Raw genomic sequence first — 16081 nt, 5'->3', positions numbered from 1 at the left:
ACGATGATGGAGATCATGATGATGGAGATCATGGTGTCATGCCGGTGACGATGATGATCATGGAGCCCCGAAGATGGAGATCAAAAGGAGGAAAATGATATTGGCCATATCATGTCACTACTTGATTGCATGTGATGTTTATCATGTTTATGCATCTTATTTGCTTAGAACGACGGTAGTAAATAAAATGATCCCTCATTAAAATTTCAAGAAAGTGTTCCCCCTAACTGTGCACCGTTGCGAAAGTTCGTCGTTTCGAAGCACCACGTGATGATCGGGTGTGATAGATTCTTATGTTCACATATAACGGGTGTAAGCCAGATTTACACACGCGAAACACTTAGGTTGACTTGACGAGCCTAGCATGTACAGACATGGCCTCGGAACACAAGAGACCGAAAGGTCGAGCATGAGTCGTATAGTAGATACGAACAACATGAAGATGTTCACCGATGATGACTAGTCCGTCTCACGTGATGATCGGACACGGCCTAGTTGACTCGGATCATGTAATCACTTAGATGACAAGAGGGATGTCTATCTGAGTGGGAGTTCATAAGATGAACTTAATTATCCTGAACATAGTCAAAAGACCCTTTGCAAATTATGTCATAGCTCGCGCTTTAGTTCTACTGTTTTAGATATGTTCCTAGAGAAAATATAGTTGAAAGTTGATAATAGCGATTATGCGATCAGTAGAAAGCTTATGTCCTTAATGCACCGCTCAATGTGCAGAACCCCAAACGTCGTCTATTGATGTTGCGAACATCGGACATACATGTTTTGACAACTACGTGATAGTTCAATTAAATGGTTTAGAGTAAGGCACCAAAGACGTTTTCAAAACGTCGCGGAACATATGAGATGTTTCGAGGGCTGAAATTGGGATTTCAGGCTCGTGCCCACGTCAAGAGGTATGAGACCTCCGACGATTTTCTTAGCCTGCAAACTAAGGGAGAAAAGCTCAATCGTTGAGCTTGTGCTCAGATTGTCTGAGTACGACAATCACTTGAATTGAGTGGGAGTTGATCTTCCAGAGATAGTGATGTTTCTCCAAAGTCATTGCCACCAAGCTGCTAGACCTTCGTGATGAACTATAACATATCAGGGATAGATATGATGATCCTTGAGGTATTCGCGATGTTTGACACCGCGAAAGTAGAAATCAAGAAGGAGCATCAATTGTTGATGGTTGGTGAAACCACTAGTTTCAAGAAGGGCAAGGGCAAGAAGGGATACTTCATGAAACGGCAAAACAGCTGCTGCTCTAGTGAAGAAACCCAAGGTTGAACCCAAACCCGAGACTAAGTGCTTCTGTAATAAGGGGAACAACCACTGGAGCAGAATTACCATAGATACTTGGTAGGTGAGAAGGCTGGCATGGTCGATAGAAGTATATTGGATATACATTATGTTAATGTGTACTTTACTAGTACTCCTAGTAGCACCAGAGAATTAGATACTGGTTCGGTTGCTAAGTGTTAGTAACTCGAAATAAAAGCTACGGAATAAACGGAGACTAGCTAAAGGTGAGCTGGCGATATGTGTTGGAAGTTTTTCCAAGCTTGATGTGATCAAGCATGGCATGCTCCCTCTACCAACGAGATTGGTGTTAAACCTAAATAATTGTTATTTAGTGTTTGCGTTGAGCATAGACATGATTGGATTATGTCTATCGTAATACGGTTATTCATTTAAGGAGAATAATGGTTACTCTGTTTATTTGAATAATACCTTCAATGGTCTTGCACCTAAAGGAATGGTTTATTGAATCTCGATCATAGTGATACACATTTTCATGCCAAAAGATATAATATAGTAATGATAGTACCACTTACTTGTGGCACTGCCATGTAAGTCATATTGGTATAAAAATGCATGAAGAAGCTCCATGTTGATGGATCTTTGGACTCACTCATTTTTTAAAAGTTTGAGACATGCGAACCATGTCTATTGGTATATACGCATGAAGAAACTCCATGCAGATGGATCTTTGGACTCACTCATTTTTTAAAAGTTTGAGACATGCGAACCATGTCTATTGGTATATACGCATGAAGAAACTCCATGCAGATGGATCATTTGGACTCACTTGATTTTGAATCACTTGAGATATGCAAATCATACCACATGGGCAAGATGACTAAAAAGCCTCGTTTTCAGTAAGATGGAACAAGAAAGCAACTTGTTGGAAGTAACACATTTTGATGTGTGCAGTCCAATGAGTGCTGAGGCATGCAGTGAATATCGTTATGTTCTTACTTCACAGATGATTCGAGTAGATGTTGAGTATATTTACTTGATGAAACACAAGTCTGAATTGTTGAATGGTTCAAGTAATTTCAGAGTGAAGTTGAAGATCATAGTGACAAGAGGATAAAATGTCTATGATATGATCATAGAGATGAGTATCTGAGTTACGAGTTTTGGCACGCAATTAAGACATTGTGGAAATTGTTTCACAATTAATACCGCCTGGAACGCCATAGTGTGATGGTGTATCCGAACATCATAGTTGCACCCTATTGGATATGGTGCGTACCATGATGTCTCTTATCGAATTATCACTATCGTTCATGGGTTAGGCATTAGAGACAACCGCACTCACATTAATAGGGCACCACATAATTCCGTTGAGACGACACGTTTGAACTATGATTTGGAGAAACCTAAGTTGTCGTTTCTTAAAAGTTTGGGGCTGCGACGCTTATATGAAAAAAGTTTCAGGTTGATAAGCTCGAACCCAAAACGGATAAAATGCATCTTCATAGGACACCCAAAACAGTTGGGTATACCTCCTAATTCAGATCCGAAAGCAATAGGGATTGTTTCTTGAATCGGGTCCTTTCTCGAGGAATGGTTTGTCTCGAAAGAATTGAGTGGGAGGATGGTGGAGACTTGATGAGGTTATTGAACCATCACTTCAACTAGTGTGTAGCAGGGCACAGGAAGTTATTCCTGTGGCACCTACACCAATTGAAGTAGAAGCTTATGATACTGATCATTAAGTTTTGGCTCAAGTCACTACCGTACCTCGTAGGGTGATAAGGATGCGTACTACTTCAGAGTGGTACAGTAATCCTGTCTTGAAGGTCATGTTGCTAGACAACAATGAACCTACGAGCTATGGAGAAGCGATGGTGGGACCATATTTTGACAAATGGTAGAAGCCATGAAATCCAAGATAGGATCCAAGTATCAGAACAAAGCATGGACTTTGGTGGACTTGCCCGATGAACGGCAAGCCATTGAGATAAATGGATCTTTAAGAAGAAGACGGACATGGACGGTAATGTCACCGTCTATGAAGGTTGACTTGTGGTGAAGAGTTCTTCACAAGTTCAAGGAGTTCACTACGATGAGATTTTCTCATCCGTAGGGAAGCTTAAGTCTATCAGAATCATGTTAGCATTAGCTGCATTTATGAAATCTGGCAGATGGATGTCAAACCGAGTTTCCTTACCAGTTTTCGTAAGGAAAGGTTGTATGTGATACAATCAGAAAGGTTTTGTCGATCCTAAGGATGCTAAAAGGTATGCTAGCTCCAGCGATCCTTCCATGGACTGGAGTAAGCATCTCGGAGTTGGAATATGCACTTTGATAAGATGATCAAAGATTTTGGGTTTATACAAAGTTTATGAGAAACTTGTATTTCCAAAGAAGTGAGTGGGAGCACTATAGAATTTCTGATGAGTATATGTTGTTGACATATTGTTGATCAGAAACGATGTAGAATTTCTCGAAAGCATATAGGGTTATTTGAAAGGTGTTTTTCAATAGAAAACCTGGAATAAAGCTACTTGAACATTGAGCATCAAGATCTATAAGGATAGATCAAAATGCTTAATAATACTTTCAAATGAGCACGTACCTTGACATGATCTTGAAGGTGTTCAAGATGGATCAGTCAAAGAAGGAGTTCTTGCCTGAGTTGTAAGGTATGAAGTTAAGAGTTAAAGCTCGACCACGGCAGAAGAGAAAGGACGAAGGTCGTCCCCTATGCTTCAGACGTAGGCTCTATAGTATGCTATGCTGTGTATCGCACCGGAAGTGTGCCTTGCCATGAGTTAGTCAAGGGTTACAAGAATGATCCAGGAATGGATCATTGGACATCAGTCAAAATTGTCCTTGGAGTAAATAAAGGACATGTTTCTCGATTATGGAGGTGATAAAGAGTTCGGCGTAAAGAGTTACGTCGATGCAAGCTTTAACACCTGTCCGAGTAACTCTGAGTAGCAAACCGGATACGTATAGTGGAGCAACCATTTGGAATAGCTCCAAGTGGAGCGTGCAAGCAGCATTTATAATATGACATACAGAATTGTGAAGTACATACGGATCTGAATGTTGCAGACCCAATGACTAAAACCTCTCTCACAAGCAAAACATGATCAAACCCCAGAACTCATTGAGTCTTAATCACATGGTGATGTGAACTAGTTTAGTGACACTAGTAAACTCTTTGGATGTTGGTCGGATGGCGATGTGACCTGTCAATGCTAATCACATGGCGATGTGAACTAGATTATTGACTCTAGTGCAAGCGGGAGACTGTTGGAAATATGCCCTAGAGGCAATAATAAATTAGTTATTATTATATTTCCTTGTTCATGATAATCGTTTATTATCCATGCTATAATTGTATTGATAGGAAACTCAGATACATGTGTGGATACATAGACAACACCATGTCCCTAGTAAGCCTCTAGTTGACTAGCTCGTTGATCAATAGATGGTTACGGTTTCCTGACCATGGACATTGGATGTCATTGATGACGGGATCACATCATTAGGAGAATGATGTGATGGACAAGACCCAATCCTAAGCCTAGCACAGAGATCGTGTAGTTCGTATGCTAAAGCTTTTCTAATGTCAAGTATCGTTTCCTTAGACCATGAGATTGTGCAACTCCCGGATAGCGTAGGAATTCTTTGGGTGTACCAAACGTCACAACGTAACTGGGTGACTATAAAGGTGCACTACAGGTATCTCTGAAAGTGTCTGTTGGGTTGGCACGAATCGAGACTGGGATTTGTCACTCCTTGTGACGGAGAAGTATCTCTGGGCCCACTCGATAAGACATCATCATAATGTGCACAATATGATCAAAGAGTTGATCATGGGATGATGTGTTACGGAACGAGTAAAGAGACTTGCCGGTAACGAGATTGAAGAAGGTATCAGTATACCGACGATCGAATCTCGAGCAAGTACTATACCGCTAGACAAAGGGAATTGTATACAGGATCGATTGAGTCCTTGACATCGTGGTTCATTCGATGAGATCATCGTGGAACATGTGGGAGCCAACATGGGTATCCAGATCCCGCTGTTGGTTACTGACCGAAGAACGTCTCGGTCATGTCTGCATGGTTCCCGAACCCATAGGATCTACACACTTAAGGTTCGATGATGCTAGGGTTATAAAGGAAGTTTGTATGTGGTTACTGAATGTAGTTCGGAGTCCTGGATGAGATCCCGGACGTCACGAGGAGTTCCGGAATGGTCCGGAGGTAAAGATTTATATATCGGAAGTCCTGTTTTGGTCACCGGAAAGTTCTGGGTGCTATTGGTAATGTACCGGTACCACCGGGAGGGTCCCGGGGGTCCACCAAGTGGGGCCACCGGCCCCAGAGGGCTGCATGGGCCAAGTGTGGGAGGGGACCAGCCCCAGGTGGGCTGGTGCGCCCCCCACCAAGGCCCAAGGCGCCTAGGGCTTGGGGGAAACCCTAAAAGGGGGCGCCCCCCTTGCCTTGGGGGGCAAGGCAACCCCCCCTGGCCGCCGCCCCCTCCTCAGATTGGATCTGAGGGGGCCGGCCCCCCTCTCCCTTGCCCCTATATATATGTGGGGGGTGGGAGGGCAGCCACACCCAAGTTCTGGCGCAGCCCTCCCCCTCTCCCAAGTACTCCTCCTCTCCCGCGGTGCTTGGCGAAGCCCTGCAGGATTGCCACGCTCCTCCATCACCACCACGCCATTGTGCTGCTGCTGGATGGAGTCTTCCTCAACCTCTCCCTCTCTCCTTGCTGGATCAAGGCATGGGAGACGTCACCGGGCTGTACGTGTGTTGAACGCGGAGGTGCCATCCGTTCGGCACTAGGATCTCCGGTGATTTGGATCACGACGAGTACGACTCCTTCAACCCCGTTCTTTTGAACGCTTCCGCTTAGCGATCTACAAGGGTATGTATATGCACTCTCCTTCCCCTCGTTGCTAGTTTCTCCATAGATAGATCTTGGTGACACATAGGAAATTTTTGAATTTTTGCTACGTTCCCCAACAGTGGGTGATTGGAGATCGTCCACCGGTATTCAAGCGAGGAGTAATGTTACCATTGCTAAAAGTGCATTAAGGCCCCTCCCAATGCTCCACCTTGTACAGGTGCTAAGCTTTCCACATAGGCAAAAAATCTGACGTGGCAAGTTATTTAAGAGGAGGGAGATGAGTGCGGTGACCCAGGAAGAGACAATGCTAAGCTCGTGAACCTAGGCAAAATATTTAAAGGAAAGAAGCCCACCAATACCTGAAGAGCTTTAGTTGCTAAATCATTAAATGAAGCAAGCTTAGCAACCATAAGCTAAGCACCTATGCATTGGGGAGTATAGTTGCTAAGCTATTTAATGTGCTTAGCACCTCATCTAAGCACCCATGCATTGGCAGCAGCCTAACACCAATGGAGGCACCTGGCCAGCTCCCAGGCTCCTTTATTTAGCACGCCTAGGGGCACCCCTCCCGTCTCCCCCGACGTTGATCTCGATGGCGGCGCCCACCGCCATGTACCAGCATCCTACGCGTGCGCTGATGTCCAAGAGGGCCGCCACACTCCTGACATAGCTCCATGCTGTCAATGGCATTTGATTTAGTTATTGCACCATAGTAGGCTGCAGGGCGTCTCTGGCCACCATGAGCCCCACGGCCATGAGATCAGACACTCCAAGACACATATCCAGAGGGGATGTAGACCCAAAGGCATTAGAACTCTGTTTCTCGCCCCCATCCCCGGGTCTTTGCTCTCCTGCTTCTAAATCCACCTTCTCTCTTCACCTCGGAAGTACGTCTAGAATTTATCTGCGCGGCGAGATGTTGTGTTTGCCCGGATATGTTCGATTTCTGTTTCTACATATATCTCTTATTTTTCTCTTCTGTTACATTTACTCGATGCAATTTTGTTTTTTGTACATTGGGCATACACAACTAGGAAAAGGGCTATAGATGGGATGGACACTAATGGCGCACTGTACATGTAGTACGCCATTACTAAATACTAATGGCGCACCATGTGTTGGTGCGCCATTAGTGTGCAAATACTAATGGCGCACCACATCCCACGGTGCGCCATTAGTAATTTTTTTTTAATTTTTCCAAAACTACTAATGGCGCATCGTGAGAGTGGTGCGGCATTACTAGTTGAAACTAGTAATGGCGCACCTTCCCACGGTGCGCCATTAGTAATTTGTCCCAAACATTCCCCCGAATGCAACCCCCTGGACCGCCTTTTCAGTTAAAAAAATAAAAGAAAATGATAGAAATGTCAAAAAAATAAAAGAAAATAAGATTCCCATGTGATATGTGATCTAGTTGTTAGCAAAATTTACAAACATGAATTTTCGACTTTTTTGCAAAATCTCTCGAGAATTTGTAAAAATGGGCATAACTTTTGCATACAAACTCGGATGAAATTTTTTTTTATATGAAAAATCATCTACTCGAAAAGTTACATCCGAATTTAACTGGGGGAATCCCGTTAAACATTTTCAAAATCCTCTAAAACCTAACAGAAAAAAAGATACGGGGCTTTTAAGATCTGGAGAGGCAAAAAATTTCAAAAAAATCAAACTTACTAATGGCGCACTTGCCCATGGTGCGCCATTACTATCTTCCCGCCTTCAAAATTCAAAATAAATCAAAAAATAAAAAAAGTTACTAATGGCGCACCTGCCCATGGTGCGCCATTACTATCTTCCCGCCTTCAAAATTCAAAATAAAAAAAAATTACTAATGGCGCACCTGGCCATGGTGCGCCATTACTATCTTCCCGCCTTTAAAATTAAAAAAATTAAAAAAAAAGTAATGGCGCACCTGCCCACGATGCGTCATTACTATGCCGTACATATGGCTGGGCATGTCCTCTCCTCCTTACCTCTTCATTCTTCTCCTCCACTCCACCTCTCCTCCACTCCTCCACTCCATCTTTCCTTTTCTCCTCCACCATACTACCCTCCTCCTCTCCGGTGACCTCCTCCTCCTCCTCTCCGGCGACCACCTCCTCCTCTTCGGCGACCTCCTCCTCCCTCCTCTCCTCTCCTCTCCTCCCCTCCCCTCCCCTCACAGTTTCTCCTCCCTCCTCTCCGGTGAGCTCCTCCTGCCTCATCTCCGGTGAGCTCCTCCTCCCTCCTCTCCTCCCATCCCATCATGGTTTCTCCTTCCTCCTCTCAGATGCTCCAGTGAACTCCTCTGCGGTGACCTCCTCCTCCTCTCTGGCAAAAGAACACGGCAAAAGAACATACAAGATCCAAAAACGGCAACAAAATTTGAAATAATATCGTGCAAAAAAAACGAGCAAAAAATGGGCAAAAAAATCGCGATCCAGATCCAAATTCAAAATTCGAAAATAGCAATGGCGCACCATGGGGGTTAGACGGTGCGCCACTACTATTTTCCCGCCTTCAAAATTCAAAAATACTAATGGTGCACCGTGGCCTATACTAATTGCGCACCAGTGATGCGCCATTAGTATCTACTAGTGACGTGATACTAATGGCGCACCAGTAGTGCGCCATTAGTAGGCAAAACTGGTGCGCCATTAGTAGGCCTTTTCCTAGTAGTGATAAAGGGTTTATGTGCTGCAGACAAAATAGAGGCCTTCATTTGTTCGGTTCTTATTGCCCACTTTTGCTGGTTCTGCAAAGATTAGGAGGATAAGAAGTATAGATGATTCAGGTTTGCTTCAGGCCTGAAACGTTGAACTAAATTTCATTATTTTTGATAATTTAAATATCATTTGGAATTTGCATAAAAAACTTGCTACATTTGGCAAGTTTGAGTCGGGCTATGCAAATGTCTGGGGCATGATTTTCTTCCTTGCATTAGCTCTTATGCCAATTCTACTCTAGTCTAGTCACCAAAAGCACGCCATAATTTTTCGACCAAATTACACAATGGAATGAAATCATATATTGGAAGATAGTGTATACCTATGCAAAGATTGTACTTCTATGTTTATCTACAGAAGTCGAGTTTGGGTACTTAAATCTTAGAAGCCTCAATAGTATCGTTAGCACATATTAATTTGAATAAGGATGCTCAAATGATAAAACTTTAATAGCTATCTCTAAACTAGGTGGCATACAGTATCCTGTCCATTGTGTGTTGAATTTAGCGAAAAAGCAACTCCACTACTGTCGTCACATTGTACATATGTACATAAATCAAGCTAAATTTGTATGGAACTTAGTAGATTCAGTTCGGCAAGGAGTTGTGATGCTGGAGCGCGATGCAAGAATCACTCTTACAGCCTGTTTGGTTGGGGGGAAGAAAAGCTGGGGATTGGTAATTAAGAGGCTATGACACTAAAAATCCCCTGTATGGTTCGGGGACATTGGAGTTGTGGAGGGAAGGTAATATGAATTGACGGGGGTAACTCCCCCGTATCTCTCCCTGAAGGGGCCCTAGTAATTCAGGCTGGGAATGGGAGTTGACGAATGAAAAATGAATCTGAACATTGCACGTGTACCAAACATTATACCCTACCTACAGTAGATCTACTCCAGTTCGTGCTGGCAACGGTAGCGACTACGGTCGACACTTATACTGCCTGGATAGGGTCTGGCGGGTGGGCATGAATCCAGGGGAAACTTCAGGCCGGCGTGGCGGCCGCACCAAAGTCTACGCCCTCGGCGCCGATTCCCTTCCTGGAGGCTTTGGTGTGGATCATACGCCCCCCACCTCTGCCATGAACGCATGCAAAAGTCTCTGTTCCTCTGTTTGGGCGACAATGGTACTTTGGTGTCGTGTTCCTTCCTGAAGGCGTCGGATAGGGACTGCTCAAGGTGGTGGAGCTGCTGGTAGTTCGGAGTCGATGCGAGATGGCATGTAGGTGGAGCGGTGTGGCATCAACCGTATCATTGAGGGTGGGTCTCGGCGGCATGGCACAGTGGACACTTGGCGTCTGATGCACAGAGATGGACTCGCGCAGGAGGAGGAAGCTGTCCAGCGTCAGGGTGGCATTGATGGCAGAGAGGCCTGTCACGGTCAGTGCATCAGTTCTGCTTTGAGGATGGACTGATGGAAGATGGAGGCGACGACCCTTGCAGCGTGCGGTGCTCACTGGGAGTCTGCCAGACCGATGTGGGACCCATTCCAGGTAGTGGCTTGGATGGGACACCCGGCTTTATATGTTAGGTTTTGGTGCGATGTCTGCATGGTATTAGGCTCGGACATCCGACACACCTTCATCAAGGGGATAGAAGTAGCAACAACATTGCCAAGATGGTGGCTTCAGGCTTATTGATGTATCACCTTGTATGATCTTTATGAATAATTAATAATATGGTTGAATGCATCATCCAAATGGAGAGGCCGGGGTACATCCTCCTTCTAAAAAAAAGCTTGATTGCTGTTCGACGAGTGCACTATTTGTCGACAAATGCAGCAATGCTGGACCACAAAAATATAAATACCAATATTGTTTTGCAATGTAAGGTAACCCATTGGAGCACCAGCTGGGTAGAGCAACCTACGTATTTCATCGGAATTGCGAGGTGGCCTTGGGTCAGGTTGGTAGTCCAAAAATGTTTATTTGGAGTCAATTGTGCATGCAAGGGGCCATGGCTGTGGAGCTTGAGCAGGCTTCAGCTGAAGCTGAGAATCAGAGATGTTGCCGGAAGTGGAGTTGGGGCGAATAGTGCGAATGCCAGGAGTCAAACAAACCAAGATGTTGTTGGCGAGGTTGACAAAGAAGAACAGATAAGATTGGACGAAATGTTTGCTGTTGCGGAACTGGCAAAGTTAGAACTAGAATGTGGGTGCACGGCAAGCAAATAGTTTCACATTTGTAGTTGGTGTTCTAAAAGATTTACAGTTTGCTCTTGACTAATGCTTGTCCTACCCATGGGTGTGCTTCAGCCACAAAATCTGCTGGGATCCTACCAATGAGATGTACTGCAACAGCAGAAACCTCGGCAGCTCGAGGCCAGCATTGGCTCGCAGAGGTTCGAATGGTCGAAGGGGTGAGTGTTCAATGACATTTTTGGTGCCGGGTTGGTTGACACGACTGGATGGACTTTTGTGTACCCTTTAGTGGCGCGGAACAAACTGTGCACGAGGTTAGTACATCTGACTTTGAACAAGGATAATTTTTTTTGTTATACTTCACACTAACAAAGACGAATACTTATCCCGTGATCTTAAGGAGGATAGCGATGTGTACATCATGCACAACATCCTCGGGTTTGAACATAGTGAGGTAAAAGCATGGTAGTTCAGGGCGTGTCCACAGTGAACAAACTGTGAGGTGGACTGAAAGCTGTATTTTTTTTTCTCGCCCAGGCTCAGCTGGAGCACCTCCGGAAGAAACTTGCATGCGAGATTGTTAGTTTGTCACCATGAAGGGTAACAAGGGAGGGCTCCCAGGTTTCTACTCGTATACTGAGGCAATGAAGCTTGGTTCAAAGTTGTTGCTTTTGCAGCACCCCTATAGTTTGATCCTATAACTGGGAAACTTATGTCCATTCGTACTTATCTTATTTGAACTATGATGTGATCTGTTCTTGTTAAATTGTAAATGTAAATGCCAGTCCTAAGATGACAAATTTGCAGTATCGGTTTCTAGCCCTTCCCTTGTGTGGAAAATATAGCTTTCGTAACCCGACTGATTGTTGGTACATCTCGTGCAGATGTGGATTTTGATGTAGAAAAGTTGGGCAAGGCAAAATTGCACTAGGACTACTGAAGGTACATGTGTTGCCGGAGTGCAAAACATTCTTATCGAGCAGAGTGCCATGGAAGGGGCAATGGGACGAGAGGGAGGAGAAATTCTTGTATGATAGCTACGTAGGTGTAGCATTACGTAGAAATCCTACGTAATCTTACTTAACTTTCCTAACTGATCACTCCACCCCCTGATTTCAACTGGGTAGGGTCCCTCCCCTTATTTCAACTGGGTGGGGCCCCTCCCCTGATTATCATGAACATCATCATCACAATATATATTGGGATTCAAAATGGGAGATACCTTTGAAACCGTAGACATAAGGCAAAAGTGAGAAACAATAGATGATGATGTTGGATCCCTTGAAGCACCATTCAGGACCACATCTTGTTCCATGGAGTGTAGGGTTTCCTTTACACTGTTTGCACAACAACTCGAGGAAATAGAGGCACTTTTATCATGGCAGCAAGACATAGCAAGCATATCATCATGAGATTTAGTTGAGCAAATTCTACGTGATATGCAAGGACTATCAACACGAGCGTGTGAACCATCTAGAGAGCTCGAAGTGTTGAAGTGCAAAGACGGAGCATTCAATAAGATAGTGATGAAGGATCATCAACAATAAGCCCACTATAATCATTGCAATGACCAACACTACTCACCATATCACTACCTTGTGGCAATCCACATGTAGGTGAAGTAGAAGAAGTTGAGAACACCATAAGACTGGAGATGGAGGGAGAATAATCATTCCTAGAAATCCTGGACACACCATATTTATCTTGAAGCTTTGTCCACAAATCATGAGCATCCCAGAACAGCATAAGTTCAAATATAACTACATTGTTCAAAGCATCAAAAAGCACATTAGAAGCTTGAGCAGTGAGATAAGAGTTTTTTCTCATCCTCTATAGATAATCTTTGAGGATCCTTGCAGATTATAGTTCATCACGAAGCTCTTGTAGCTTGGTGGCAGTGATTGGAGAATTCTGTCAATGACGCTATCATCCGGAAGATTAACTCCCAGTTGAATCAAGTGATTATTATACCCAGACATTTTGAGTATATGCTCACTAACAGAACTATTCTCCTCCATCTTGCAGCTGTAGAACTTATTGGAGACTTCATATCTCTCAATCCGGGCATTTACTTGAAATATTAACTTCAACTCCTGGAACATCTCATATGCTCCATGACAGTCAAAACGTCGTTGAAGACCCGGTTCTAAGCCGTAAAGCATGGCACACTGAACTATAGAGTAGTCACCAGCTTTGCTCTGCCAGACGTTCACAACATCTGGTGTTGCTCCTGCAGCAGGCCTGGCACCCAGCGGTGCTTCCAGGACGTAATTCTTCTGTGCAGCAATAAGGATAATCCTCAAGTTATGGACCCAGTCCGTGTAATTGCTACCATCATCTTTCAACTTTGCTTTCTCAAGGAACGCATTAAAATTCAACGGAACAACAGCAGGAGCCATCTATTTACAACAAACATAGACAAGAAAAATACTATCAGGTACTAAGTTCATGATAAATTTAAGTTCAATTAATCATATTACTTAAGAACTCCCACTTAGATAGATATCTCTCTAGTCATCTAAGTGATTACGTGATCCAAATCAACTAAACCATAACCGATCATCACGTGAGATGGAGTAGTTTTCAATGGTGAACATCACTTTGTTGATCATATATACTATATGATTCACGCTCGACCTTTCGGTCTCTGTGTTCCGAGGCCATATCTGCATATGCTAGGCTCGTCAAGTATAACCTGAATATTCTGCGTGTGCAAAACTGGCTTGCACACGTTGTAGATGGACGTAGAGCTTATCACACCCGATCATCACGTGGTGTCTGGGCACGACGAACTTTGGCAACGGTGCATATTCAGGGAGAACACTTCTTAAAATGCTACCGTCAATCAAAGCAAGATAAGATGCATAAAGGATAAACATCACATGCAATCAATATAAGTGATATGATATGGCCATCATCATCTTGTGCTTGTGATCTCCATCTCCGAAGTACCATCGTGATCACCATCGTCACCGGCGCGACACCTTGATCTCCATCGTAGCATCTTGTCGTTTACGCCATCTATTGCTTCTACGACTATCGCTACCGCTTAGTGATAAAGTAAAGCAATTACAGGGCGTTTGCATTTCATACAATAAAGCGACAACCATATGGCTCCTGCTAGTTGCCGATAACTTCGGTTACAAAACATGATCATCTCATACAATAAATAGAGCATCACGTCTTGACCATATCACATCACAACATGCCCTGCAAAAACAAGTTAGACGTCATCTACTTTGTCGTTGCATGTTTTATGTGGCTGCTACGGGCTTAGCAAGAACCGTTCTTACCTACGCATCAAAACCACAATGATAGTTCGTCAAGTTAGTGCTGTTTTAACCTTCGCAAGGACCGGGCGTAGCCACACTCGGTTCAACTAAAGTTGGAGAAACTGACACCCGCCAGCCACCTGTGTGCAAAGCACGTCGGTAGAACCAGTCTCGCGTAAGCGTACGCGTAATGTCGGTCCGGGCCGCTTCATCCAACAATATCGTTGAACCAAAGTATGACATGCTGGTAAGCAGTTTGACTTGTATCGCCCACAACTCACTTGTGTTCTACTCGTGCATATAACATCAACGCATAAAACCTAGGCTCGGATGCCACTGTAGTAATTTCAAAATTTTCCTACGCACACGCAAGATCATGGTGATGGCATAGCAACGAGAGGGGAGAGTGTTGTCCACATACCCTCGTAGACCGTAAGCGGAAGCGTTATCACAACGCGGTTGATGTAGTCGTACGTCTTCACGACTCGACCGATCCAAGCACCGAACGTACGGCACCTCCGTGTTCAGCACACGTTCATCTAGATGACGTTCCACGGGCTCCAATCCAGCAAAGCGTCGGGGATGAGTTCCGTCAGCACGACGGCGTGGTGACGATGATGATGTTCTACCGGCGCAGGGCTTCGCCTAAACTCCGCGATGATATGACCGAGGTGGAATATGGTGGAGGGGGGCACCGCACACGGCTAAGGAACGATCCGTAGATCAACTTGTGTGTCCCAGGGTGCCCCCCTGCCCCCGTATATAAAGGAGCAAGGGGGGGAGGCCGGCCGGCCCCTTGGGGCGTGCCAAGGAGGACGAATCCTCCTCCTAGAAGGAGTAGGATTCCTCCTTTCCTACTCCTACTAGGAGGGGGAAGGAAGGGGGAGAGGGGGAAAGGAAAGGGGGGCGCCGCCCCCCCTCCTAGTCCAATTCGGACCAGAGGGAGAGGAGGCGCGCGGCCCACCCTGGCCGCCCCACTCTCTTCCCACCAAGGCCCATGTGGCCCATTAACTCTCCCGGGGGGGGGGGGGTTCCGGTAACCCTCCGACACTCCGGTTTTCTCCGTAATCACCCGGAACACTTCCGGTGTCTGAATATAGTCGTCCAATATATCAATATTTATGTCTCGACCATTTCGAGACTCCTCGTCATGTCCGTGATCACATCCGGGACTCCAAACAAACTTTGGTACATCAAAACTTATAAACTCATAATAAAACTGTCATTGTAACGTTAAGCGTGCGGACCCTACGGGTTCGAGAACTATGTAGACATGACCTAGAACTATTCTCGGTCAATAACCAATAGTGGAACCTGGATGTTCATATTGGTTCCTATATATTCTACGAAGATCTTTATCGGTCAAACCGCATAACAACATACGTTGTTCCCTTTGTCATCGGTATGTAACTTGCCGAGATTTGATCGTCGGTATCCAATACCTAGTTCAATCTCATTACCGGCAAGTCTCTTTACTCGTTCCGTAATACATCATTTCATAACTAACTCATTAGTTACAATGCTTGCAAGGCTTAAGTGATGAGTATTACTGAGAGGGCCCAGAGATACCTCTCCGACAATCGGAGTGACAAAACCTAATCTCGAATTATGCCAACTCAACATGTACCTTTGGAAACACCTGTAGAGCACCTTTATAATCACCCAGTTGTGTTGTGACGTTTGGTAGCACACAATGTGTTCCTCCGGTAAACGGGAGTTGCACAATCTCATAGTTGTAGGAACTTTGTATAAGTCATGAAGAAAGCAATAGCAACATACTAAACGATCAAGTGCTAAGCT

The sequence above is a fragment of the Triticum dicoccoides genome, chromosome 5B (genome assembly GCF_002162155.2).
Source record: "Triticum dicoccoides isolate Atlit2015 ecotype Zavitan chromosome 5B, WEW_v2.0, whole genome shotgun sequence".
NCBI classification, from domain to species: Eukaryota; Viridiplantae; Streptophyta; class Magnoliopsida; order Poales; family Poaceae; genus Triticum; species Triticum dicoccoides.
This window is presented reverse-complemented; position numbering follows the sequence as displayed.